Below are 13,690 nucleotides of genomic sequence, written 5' to 3' on the forward strand. Positions count from 1 at the left end.
CTAGAGCTCTCACGGTACTTTGGCGTACAACAATTGGTCTGCGCAGTGCAAACAAAGCAAAAACATGGATATTTTAGGCAACATAAAAATCCTGGCCAGGATGTGTCCTGGGAAAATGGCTCGCTGATCACCCTAGTTCTACTGAAGAAATATAGTCACCTATATCTTGGATGCCCTGGAGGTAAGCAGACAAACATATAATTTTCATTTTTGGGTGAACTATCTCTTTAATAGTGGTACTTCACTGGATGGCCAATTTCACATGTGTTTTGTGTATTTTCAAAATACAAAATACGGTATTTGTGTTTAAATACACTTTCCCACACAGTATTTTGTATTTCTGGTTAAATACATTTTTCCACACAATATTTTGTTTTTTATTTTAAATACATTTTCATGTATTTTTGCCCATTTATGGCTGTAGACGCGTCTGTATCTTGCTCAGTGCCAGCCAGCTAATGCAGATTTGAATTTAGCAGCTGATGATATGATGCACTGAACATTATAATCACACCGGTGACATTGTATTAAATATAGACAATTTTAATCAGCATTTTATTTTATTTTTGTCTTTTGAAAGCTACAAAATCCCAGTGGCTCAAAAATCTTAGGGGGCACGTGCCCCTCACTTTGAATGGGCATGACTCTGTGTGTGTGATTGGTTAAAAAAAAAAAAAGTTGAAAAAAAAAAAACATAGAAGTCTTAGAAATTTGGCACAAGATACTCACAGTAAATTTATTTACAATTTATAAGATCTAAATAAATGAACTATTTTACATTTTTAAATAGTAACAATGTTGGTAAGGACACCAAATTGCTAAGTTAAAATTGATGGTAAAATGTGAAAAGAGAAGTTACTTAAGCACAATTTTCATGACTAATAAATACTAAGCATAAGTGCAGCTGTTTAAAATCCTTTATGCATTTAGTTTACAGTATTTACACATTTGTTTCACGATGAGTAATTTATTATTTCTTTAAAGGTCTCTCACAGATCCATCGGTGTGAAGTATTACAATGAATATTGTAAATATCTGATACTCTAACTGCAGCACAGATGGCGCTCCCAGACCTAAAACATAGATTTATACACCAATAATTGAGACTCCGTTTATGATATGTATGATACATGATACACATACATGATATGTATGATTTCAGGCTAATGATTAGTTAAAGAATATTTCACTGAAAGATTTACTCTTCCTCTGGTCCTCCAAGATGACTTTTGTCTCTTCATCTGAACTGATTTGGAGAAATGTAGCATTACATCACTTGTCATTTCAGGAAAGCTGCATGATCACAGCACATATCAAGCCTTGGTAAAGTTGTTTCTTACAAACATGTAGCTATCCACTTCTTTTGTTAACTGTTAATAACATTAATAGTGATGTAATTATACATTTCTCAATATGTAGAGATGAAGAAATAGACTCAACTACATCTCGGATGGCCTGATGTTACATTTTTATTTTTGAAAGCTATTTCTTTAATTTCAGTGATCTCTTACCCAGTTGCCGTTTTGGTGTCATCAATCCAAATCCACCTATTCTCTGTGTAGATCAGACCAGTCCAAAAATAATTGTTCTCAAAAGCTTTCAGCAAAAACTTCTGAAATAACAAAATAAAAGCATATGATGCTTCATGTCTATACTATGTAGGCCCGTTTCCACCACTGAATAACAAGTAATAAAAAAGGTAATTGCAACTTTTTATCTAACAATTCTGAAAAAAAATTATTGCAGTTGCAAATTTACATCTTGCAATTCTGACATTTTTTTTTAAGAATAGTAAGATATTAACTCACGGTTGTGAGTTATAAAGTCAGAATTAGTTGTTTGCATAGCAGTTCTGACTTTTTCTCACAATTGCAAGTTTATATCTCACAATATCCCACAAGTCAGAATTGAGATGTAAACTCAAAATCACGAGAAAAAAGTCATTGTTAGATAAAGTCACATTTACCTTTTTAAAAAGTGTTATTCAGTGGTGGAAACAGACTTACATATTAAACAGTATATGTATGTATATGTATGTATGTATGTATGTGTGTGTGTGTGTGTGTGTGTGTGTGTGTGTCAGTGCCGCTTGAAAGTTTGTGAACCCGTTAGTATTTTCTATATTTCTGCATAAACATTTCACACACGTTCTGAAACTTGACAGAGAACCCAATCAAACAAATGAGATGAAATATATATATACTTTGTCATTTATTTATTCAGGAAAATTATCCAATATTACATATCTGTGAGTGGCAAAAGTATGTGAATCTTGAGGTTTAGCTGTTCATTTGAAAGTGAAATTGGAGTCTGGAGAATCGAGTTCTGAGAATCCACGTATTCAAATATATCTTACCCACAATAATAGGTTTCATTTATTTACTCTTAACTATAACAATCATTTTCACTTTTTTTTTTTTTTTCTAAAACGTCTCGTAAAATTGTGCCAACTGCAATTTAATAAGTATTTCTAACTGTGTATACATCTGAGTCTGCTTATGTGGGGTAGGAAGTATAAACAATAAGTATTTCTAACTGCGTAGTCAGCTGAGTCTGCTTCATATGGGGAAATATAATTATATAATAAAATATAATTATTTGCTCTTTTTGTGTTATTATTTCCGCAAACTATCAGTAAGAATGTTCTAGACCTCAGACAGAGGAAAAGGTACGAAACCGGGAATGCGACTTCTGAACATTTAATTCTTCAAAAGCTACAGGGAGTGTTCTGCACCCTCTCTGTCGCTTTCACTCTCGCTCTTTCTTTCTCTATACTTCAAGCTTTCACTTCCTTTTTATTTAGCTTCACTTGAAAACTCAGAGACTCAGACTTAAATTTTCTACAGGTTTTTATTCAATATATAATATAACAGACAGAATAACTGTTCATTTTTCGTTACAAGTTATACTAATAATAGATGGGTAAAATCTATCGTAAATGGATTGATATCAAAAAATATACTATCAGTGGATCTGTATTTTCTATATTTGAAGCTGGTTATTATACTTTTATACCGATTCGATTCAAGAACCATTTTTGCAAATTTAGAATGATTCGATTTACAATTAAATCTGATTCAATTCGATTATAACGATTTGATTGAAAACTCTTCAAGTACATTCACTGGATTATATAAATCCTTCCCCTAAATTATTTAAATGCTTAGTCAGGGCAAATTACACCAGTCTATATGGTTAGAGAACCACATGTTAGAAAAATAAACTGAAATAAAATACCTTTTGTCCATTGTTAGATGCCAGCTTAATAGTGCCATGGCATGACATGGCATACGTAAAAATTTATGTAAGCCAAGATTAAAAAAAAGAGCCTTCAAAGTATTATGTATAAGCTAACATTTTGTCACACCAGGGACATAGCCATCATTTCAGAAGTGAAAGAAATGTCAAATACAATCATTTTATGTATGTACCCTATGTATTTTCATAACTATTATATATATATATATAGATATAGATATAGATATAGATATATATATATATATATATATATATATATATATATATATATATATATATATATATATATATATATATAATTAAGAATTATCTTCTTTTTTATTACTTTTGCTTTAAGAAATCAAATACACTGCTGGTCGTAGTTAATCATTTGTAATCAAATATATTTTCCTAAAGGCAATTTTATGATTGTTTTATATAGGCTACTACATTTAATTAGCTATTATTTCAATTTTCTGCACAGAATAAGGTAGAAATTATATTTTATAGATTCTGTGCTGTCATAAATGATATGTCAATAAGCACAGCATCCTTCATAAATGATTTATTTATTGTGTTTTTTTTTGTTTGTTTGTTTTTTTACTTTTTTTACTTTTCATCTGTTCATTCTGCTTTTATTCAGTTTAGCTGCAGATAAAGTCTGGCACCTCTATGAAAGCGAGATCATTTCACTTTCAGTGTGAAAACTTCTTTATCTCATTTTCAACGCACCAGATGTCTGTTTGCTTAAGCAACGAATGCTACTTTCATGCATCTGATCAGATAAACCTATTTCAAGGTCGTTGTTAATGCTGTGGTTATTTGAACAGTTTCCTTCGTACATTCGGTTTATCAGCATTGTTGCATTGTTAAAACACATTTATCATTCAATGGAACTGTGCATATGATTTAGAAACTTAAATTTATGCTCTGTACATGCAATAAATACGTAGCTTTCGATTACTCAGGTAACACCATCAGTAAGATGCAGAGAGCCATTGACAAAACTAGAGAAAAGTAAAGCTACTTCACTTTAGTTTTACTGGCCATGAGTCCTGAGAAGAAATCACATGTCAGCTGCGTCAGAGACGAGCAGAGCGTGGTTGCAATCCTGTGACAGTCTCGGGCGGTAATAGTGGAGCATGTGAAGGATAGAAGCGAGCCATGAACACTGTTCAAGGTCTCCATTAATTTGTGCCATTAGTAATTAAATGTGTATATATTTTGAAAGCATTGAATCGCTATAGAAATCACAATTCATTCGATTCTTAAATCGATTACTGTCCGAGATCGGTGATTCACAATTCAAAAGTCATGTTTCAAGATCAATGCATATACATCAGCATGGTTTATAAACGATGCATCGAGAAAATTAGTGAATCGTGACACCCCTAGTTTCAAGGCATGAACAAAAGAGATCTCTGTGGACCTCAGAAAAAGAGTTCATTAGGCTAAAAGGTTTCGAGGCCATCTTTAAAAAGTTTGGACTACCACCAATCCATGGTCAGACAGATTGTGTACAAATGGAGGAAATTCAAGACTACTGTTACTCTCGCCAGGAGTGCTCCACCAACAAAGATCACTCTAAAAGCAAGACGTGTAAAAGTCCTCTAGGTTTCAAAGGACTGCAGGCTAAATTCTAGGCAACTGAAGGTCTTTTTTCACATTGGCTAATGTTCATGAGTCCATCATCAGGAGAACACTGAACAACCATGGTGTGCATGGGAGAGTCGTAAGAAGAAAGCCACTGCTCTCCTAAAAGAGCACGGATGAGACCAAAAGAGAACATTTTGGTTTAAATGATTTGCATTACAATTGGAGAAAGAAAACACTGCATTCCAGCATAAGAATCTTATCCCATCTGTGAAACATGGTGATGGAGGTAGTGGTGGTATCATGGTTTGGGCCTGTTTTGCTGCATCTTGTCCAGGATGGCTTGCAATCATTGGTGGAACAATGAATTATGAATTATACCAGCAAATTATGAAGGAAAATGACAGGACATCTGTCCGAGAACTGAATCTCAAGAGAAAGTGGGTCATGCAGAAAGACAATGACCCCAAGCACACAAGTCGTTTTACCAAGTAATGGTTAAAGGAGGACAAAACGAATGTTTTGGAATGACCAAGTCACCAAGTCAGAGCTGAAGCGGTTCTGTAATGAGGAAGGGGCTAAAATGCCTACAAGATGTTAAGCAGGACTGTTCAGCAGTTACAAGAAACGTTACTTGCAGCCATTGCTGCAAAAGGGGTCACACTCACAATTATTTAACACTTGATAATTTTTCTTAATACATAAATGACATGGTATATATTTTTGTATCCTTTGTTTGACTGGATTCTCTTTGTCTACTTTCAGGACCCGTGTTTTGGGTCAAATTTACGCAGAAATATAGAAAATTCTAAAGGGTTTACAAACTTTCATGCAGCACTGTATATTATGAACAAACACCCAAAATGTAATTGTTGCTCACTTTTTCACTGGCTTCTCTTAAGATCGCCAGATCTGTTCCTCTCTGTTGACAGTCTCTCCTGCTGTCACTCCAGCTTTTATTCTCAGATGAAATATAATAAAAACTGAAGTTGTAGTAAATCCATTTCAAGGGTTCCCCTTGCTGATCTGTTAATACAACTGGTTAGTAAATTATTATTTAATACTTGTGGTTAATTAAAAAGAAAATTACCTTGTTCATTAAGCCAACTATCCATTCGGTTCTTGTCATTCATTATCTGCACTCTTTCTTCAGTCAAGTTACTGATCTGAGTTAGCAACTGCTTTCTCTCAGAGGTGTAACAGGCACACAGCACTATTACAGCAGTCAGCAGAAGAAAACACAGCAGGCACATACACACTCCAGCTGCTCTGTGCTTTCGGTTCATCACTGAGACATTTTCTGTAGATGACAGACACAAAATTATAAAAATGTGACTTCTCAAAATTGAACTTCCAAGTCACTATTAGGACATTATACAAAGAACCAGTCTTGGGGAAACTTACTTTTAAAAGTAATGCATTAAAATATTGCGTTACTCCCTGAAAAAGTAACTAATTGCATTTCTTATTGATGTGGTATGTTACTTTTTGTCATCTTAGCCGGGCTTCTATTAATCGTCTTTGAAATAAAAAAGGGCACATCTGAAACGAACCTTTTAGCTGTGGCCATTCTGGATTGCAGAACACTCTTCAATAGCGCTGTGAATCTTTTCATGAATCTCGATTCATGATTCGTAGGTTTTCAATTCTATTCAAGAACGATTTTTGCTCATTTAGAACGATTCAATTCGATTCACAATTAAATCTGATTCCATTCTAAACTCTTTAAGTGCATTCACAGGATTATTTAAATAATTCCCCTAAATTCTTTAAATGCGTAGTCAGGGCAAATTACGCCAGCCTTTATGGTTAGAGAACCATAAGTTAGAAAAAACAGTAATAAAATATATTTTGCAGGGAACTACACTGCGACAAAAATGGTTGCATATGCATCCTTGATTAGCATGTTACAAGCATGTTCCTAGCATGATTAGCAAGTGACTAGCATGTCGCTAGCATGATTAGCAAGTTACTATCATGTCACTAGCATGTTTCTAGCATGATTATAAAGTTAATAGCATGTTGCTAGCATTTTTCTAGCATGATTAGCATGTTGCTAGCATGTATTATAGATAGATAGATAGATAGATAGATAGATAGATAGATAGATAGATAGATAGATAGATAGATAGATAGATAGATAGATAGATTTTTTGACTGAATAATTTGACGGAATGTTCAGATGAGCAGAGACATTTCAATGCAAGTCTATGGGATTTTCTATAGGATTTTAATCTTCATTTTTATGAAAACCGTAAGTTCGATCTGTTAGAAAAGATATAGCACACCCGGCAAGATCAGTCTGATGAGCTGGGCTGAGTTTGGAGCTAGTAGAGAAATTTAGTCTCAGAAGAATAATAACTAAACAAAAGAGTTTGACAAGACAAACTTTAAGTTGGCTTGAGAAAGCCTGACCAGAAAATTAGAAAAATTTAGAAAGTTTAAAAAGTTTACAAAGATTAAAAAGTTAAGAAAGATTGGAAAGTTTAAGAAGTTAAAGAAGCAAGTGATTAGCATATTTTTAGCATTACTAGTAAGTGACTAGCATGTCATTAGCATGATTAGCAAAGTTACTAGCATGTTGCTAACATGATTAGCATGATAATAACATGTTTTTAGCATGATAAACAAGTTATTAGCATGTTGCTAGCATGTTTCCTAGCATGATTAACAAGTGGCCTAGCATGTTTCTAGCATGATTATCATGTTGCTATCATGTTTCTAACCTGATAAGCAAGTGACTAGCATGTCGCTAGCAAGTTTCTAGCATGATTAGAAAGTTTCTAGCATCTTCCTAGCATTATTTGCAAGTGACTAGCATGTTTCTAGCATGTTCTTAGCATGATTAGCAAGTGACTAGCATGTCGCTAGCATGTTTCTAGCATAATTAGCATGTTTTTAGCATGTTCCTAACATGTTCCTAGAATGCTTAACAAGTGACTAGCATGTCGTTAGCATGTTCCTAGCACGATTAGCATGCCGTTAGCATATAGATGGGTATAGTCAGATGATAGATAGATAGATAGATAGATAGATAGATAGACCCATGCATGCCAAAAACAAAAAAAGCATGTTCGAAACTTTAGAGGCAGAAGCTTATCATTCAAATAATACATATTCACTGGAAGAGTATTTTAAGAGAGAAAAATACCACTGACAATATTTAAAGAGTTGTACTCTTAGGGTGTACTCACACTAGACACGATTGCCATGAACCGGGCCCGAGTACGATTGTCCCCACTCCCCCTCTGCACTCACATATAGGGTTTCAGCATTCGTGCCGTAGCACGCTTACGTCATTATGGTGCGACGGTTTCAGGATAAACAGGAAGAGCGGCGCTCTTAATTTTTTTGTCGTTTGGTCCCAGGGGGCAAGGAACTCGACCGGAAGTTGAAGTCGGGTGGGGGCTGCCATCTTTTAGCAGAACTTCACTTGCGTTAGCATTTCCATTGACTCCCATTCATTTTGGCGTCACTTTGACAGCGAATAACTTTACATCTGAGGCGTTTAAAGACTCAGTTACAGATACAGATATTCTAACAATCTGTCGATAAACACACACCTTTTGTTCTCTGTTTCTCTTTGAATTTATCGCAAAATCAAGCAAACTCCGCTACTATTTGGGGCTGCGAAGACCGTTTATCTGCTCGAGCCGGAGCCGCAACACCATTATACACAGTTCAGGGAGATACAGTGAAGAAAGCAGTCCAATTCAGCACAGAATCAATAACATCTCTGTGAAATCTTGTGAGAAGCATTCAAACTCAGCTCAGAATTATGTGAAAACTACAGATATCAACCATTATTTAACCGTAAAGTAGGCTACAGGGACAACTTGTGGCAGGATGGTCTGAGGTTTTTGAGTGTTTTAAAATGCTTTCCCAGCAATTCAAAGCTTCAAGTATTACAGAATTTGAAAGTTATTTTTAATGTGACGATATTTGTTCATCTTTAAAGGGGGGGTGAAATGCTATTTCATGCATACTGAGTTTTTTACACTGTTAAAGAGTTGGATTCCCATGCTAAACATGGACAAAGTTTTAAAAATTAAGTTGTACGTTTGAAGGAGTATTTGTTTTCCAAAAATACTCCTTCCGGTTTGTCACAAGTTTCGGAAAGTTTTTTTCGAGTATGGCTCTGTGTGACGTTAGATGGAGCGGAATTTCCTTATATGAGTCCTGAGGGCACGTTTGCCGGAAGAGCACGCGCTCCCGTATAGCACAGGCGGCAAGGAACTCGACCGGAAGTTGAAGTCGGGTGGGGGCTGCCATCTTTTAGCAGAACTTCACTTGCGTTAGCATTCCCATTGACTCCCATTCATTTTGGCGTCACTTTGACAGCGAATAACTTTACATCTGAGGCGTTTAAAGACTCCGTTTGTCCATTATTTAAAGATACACGACAATGTATAAAGGGCTCCATTACCTTCTATGTTACATTATGGCCCCGTATAAACAGTTTTTGTAAAAAATAGGCTAACGATTGCGTCATAACCACTCGTCTCTCTGTCGCATTGGGGTCCAATGGGGTCGCTGTGTCCATTTCTTTTACTGTCTATGGTATAGCAGAGCAGAGAGAGGCTGTGCACACAAAATCACTGATCAGAGCGAGAGCGTCGCGAAATGTCACAAAAGGAGTGTGTTTTCGGTTGCCAGGGCAAGACAACCCTGCACAGATTACCAAAGAAAAAACAGCATTAAGGGACCAGTGGATGGAGTTTATTTTTACAGAGCATCAACGGAGTTGTGCAAGTGTTTGTGTTTGTTCCCTGCATTTCTAAAATGCTTGTTTTACAAACAAAGCCCAGTTTGAGGACGGATTTGCGTATAGTTTATTTCTTAAGGATGATGCAATCCCAACGAAAAAGGGTCACGATTGTGTGTTGGAACCACATGCGGTGAGTAAAACTGCTTCAAATATCTCTGCCTCCTTGTTAGTGCGTCCGCCTCCCATCGGAGACCCGGGTTCGAGCCCCGCTCGGAGCGAGTCGTTGCTGCTGCTGCTCTCGTTCAGTTTCAGCCTTCACAGCTGTCACAGCTTCCAAACGCTCTCAACGCAACTGGCGCTCGTGATTCTTTAGCTCTGCCCACACGTCACGCCTCCAGGCGCTCGTGTTTTTCCGGGAAAAATCGGTACAGACTATCTTTCTCTTATGAATATAATAAAACTAAATACTTTTTGGAGTTATGAAGGATGCAGTACTACTCTATAGGTACTCAAGATTAACAGCATATTGAGTGAAAACGAGCATTTCACCCCCCCTTTAATGGGTTTCCCCCATGCAAAAAACTAAAAGTTTCATAATGTAGGAAAGAGTAGGAGATATTAAATGACTAGTAGATGGCTGCAGAGAAGTATTTATAGGCCATTTCCACTCCTTAATATAGCCTATATATTTTTGTATTCATTAAATTATATTTAGACATTATGAATGACAGTAATAAAAGTACATTTTATCAGATGTAATAAAGCCGCAGCAAGTAGTAATTTTGATCACAAAAATCACAAAAAAATAAATCGTGAAATCCAGGAGGGACTGTTTTGGTACCCAACCCAATGCAGAAGTTTGCATTGTATTGAATTTTTTAATTTTGAGAAGCAGTTAATTGTTGTAGATGAGTAAATGGATGTTTAGATTTAGTCTAGAACTACAGTAGGCTAACATCATGTTTACACAGCGCACACAACGCCTCTAAACTTACTCCCGATTTCTTTTAGTGCAGATAGGAGAGCTGGCAGTCAGTAAATGGGAAATTAAAGTAACCGGCATTATTTGAAAAAGTAACTCCGCTATGACTTGTAAATTAAAAAGTAATGCATTAACTTTACTAGTTAAAAAGTCATTTGATTACATAACTTGTGTTACTTGTAATGCTTTACCCCCAACACTGTCAAGAACATAGTTTTATTCTTAAAAGATACTGAAATAGTTTTGTCTGAATGTTATAATGTATCAGATAAATGATGTTAGTACCTGTGTGTTGAAGTGGCTGCTGTTTCTCTGTGATCCTCAGATTAAGACGTCTTGCAGAATCCACATTGATATAAATAGCATCAGGTGAATCTGAACTCTCACTTTCAAACATTATAACCCTCTATTGATGTAGTAGTTTGTTTAGGCTGCACTGCTCTGCTCTTCAGTTCTGCTTTTAATGGATAAGTTGAGATCATATAGCACTATACTCTTATAAGGGTATAAGATGTGAGGCACATGGTCTTGTGATGTGTGTGGCTTTTGTGATCCTTTTTTTTTTTTTTTTTTTGTTTGAGGTTATTACACTTTTCTGGTTCCTTTTATTTGTTAACTGGTAAATTGCAACACTCGTCTGAGTTTTTTTTTTTTTCATATAAAGTTGTTTTATAATATTTAATAAAAAGCTTTGTCCAAATGTTGCCAGCGCTTCAATGGTTTGATGTTTGGGGGCACTAACAAATTCTGGGCCAGGTCTAGGAAACCTAATAAAAATCGTAAACCTTTAATTTCTGACTGCCAAACTAATTTTCCTACTGTGGCAAGTATGTCAAGTTAACTTTAATTATACAGTTTATCATGTTAAACAGGCCAGTTAGGAGATTCACTGAAATGCTGGAGGTTTGTTCATTGTATATGCGAACACTGAGAGAGTAGAGAGCCAGAGGAGATGAATTGTTGATTAAAGTCTTTATTTTTTTCTTTGTGTACAAAACGTATTCTCGTCGGAACGACATTATGGTTGAACCAATGATGGCAGATGGACTATTCTGATGATGCTTTTCATACTTTTCTGGACCTTGACAGTGTAATTTAATTGACAGTCTATAGGACAGTCACAAGCCTCCCGGTGTTCATCAAAAAAAAATGTTAAATTGTGTTCTGAAGATGAACAAAGCTTTTGTATTGACAAGGGGGTAAGTGATTAACGACAGTTTTCACTTTGGGGTGGAGTATCCCTTTAAAACAAAGTGAAAATAACTCAAGAGTCATATTTTAGTATAAATACTATATTTTTATTTAAATATTTTACAACTTGGAAAACATATTTACAGGAATATTTTTTTTCTTGCATTGTTACATTGTACACACAGAAAGTGTAGTTCTCATTCACACATTGTCTGCTTCAGAGACTGACAGACTCATCTTGACTGCAGAAGCACCACAGAAACCATAAAATGAGAGAAGGACAGATGATACAACCAGAACTGAGAACACTACAGTAAGCAACACTCAGACGAGACACACAAGCTTTACCACACAAAGGCCTCTGGATGGGACAGTATGAGATTTTAAGGCTCAAATGGCATGTTGATTTGTATGATGGAGCCACTAATGCCTCTCACTCACTATCGGCCCAACTCAGGGAGGCAACCTAACTGTTTTAAAATGATGATGTAGGAAAATTGTACTAGAATTGATAAATGCACATCTGACGATTTTGGACAAGCCATAACAAGAGAATTCTGAAAAATGTATGTTGTGTGTGTGGCAAACAAAGTGGCAAAAATACACAATACACAAAAATGTCCAGTAACAACATCATCTCATGCAATGACACTCACTTCTGGCGAAATGGGACATTTACACACCGCCAGAGACTCAAAACAGAACAGCAAAAATAATGTTTTCTTCAGTTGCATACTAACTGGTTTCTCTGAGACTGATTTATTTCATTTAACAAGTAAAAAATCTGATCAGTTTGTTCAAACGGTCAATATCCAGTGTTACAGTACATGTACCAAAATACCTTCTTTAAGAGTAATTGAGGAGCGGTCTATAAAGAGTAAACCAACTTGAACATTTGCCTTTTGGGGGAAGAAGTGATCAAAAGTTAGTAGGCTATATTCGGACACAGACTGACCAATATGCAATGTATGACGTTACAATTGTTTTTTGTTACATTGAGACATATTCCAACAAATGCAAAAATGACTATAATTGGATTTCAAACTGCAAAATGTTGTTTAGATCATTTTTTTTTTTTATACACTTTGTAATTTTTTTGGGTGATCCTTAATACTTCATTATTTTATAGCATTTCTGATCAAAAATAAATTATCCCAATTCTTATCATCTGACCAAACAAAAAATCTGTCATTACTCCAGCAAACTGTTAGCTGTGCCTAAAAAAATGCCATTGGTTTAGTAATATATATATAAAAAAAAACATTTGTATTTCTGTTTGCTGCCTCTAGAGGCGCTGATATCACACACATCACCACTGACGAAAATAAAAAGCTGGCTATAACATTTTCGACCTAGATACCACATTTTGTAATTGACAAGTACACAAATGAGTGAACATTACATTTGACTGGCTGTTAATTGATTTCCATTTCATTCATCTAGAAGGAAAAGCAGATTTGGGACACTTAATTCTGCCAGATACTTTCAACATTTAACGATTCACCGCTTTCCTGCTTTGGTTTTCTTTAGCAATTTAACAATGTAGATCGGGATGTTAATTTCAACATTACCACAACCCACAAGACGAACTGTGTTGCAAGCACAACTGAGGACTTGATTATAGTCCTCTCTGTCTGTAGATACATATCAGGATGGCAAAGCTCACAAAACATTGAGTTCCATGTTTAGTTATATAGGATTTCAAATATGAAAGCTTAAAAGAATACTCAGGGGCTATACATATATCAATATTTTTTTACATAATTGACTGAGGTTTGCCATCCTGGACATGCACAATATTTCACAGATATTGGAGAAACAAAACTAAAAAGACACTTAAAAAATCTGAATTGCTTTATGGTTTTGCAATCTTGATAAACTGGACAAAAATATAACAATCATGTACCGTAAATGCTTCTCATAGAATCAGTGTTCTATTTTATCCAAAGACTGAAAGCCAATCACACTCAACACTCCGC

This window comes from Carassius gibelio, chromosome B10 (genome assembly GCF_023724105.1).
Source record: "Carassius gibelio isolate Cgi1373 ecotype wild population from Czech Republic chromosome B10, carGib1.2-hapl.c, whole genome shotgun sequence".
NCBI classification, from domain to species: domain Eukaryota; kingdom Metazoa; phylum Chordata; class Actinopteri; order Cypriniformes; family Cyprinidae; genus Carassius; species Carassius gibelio.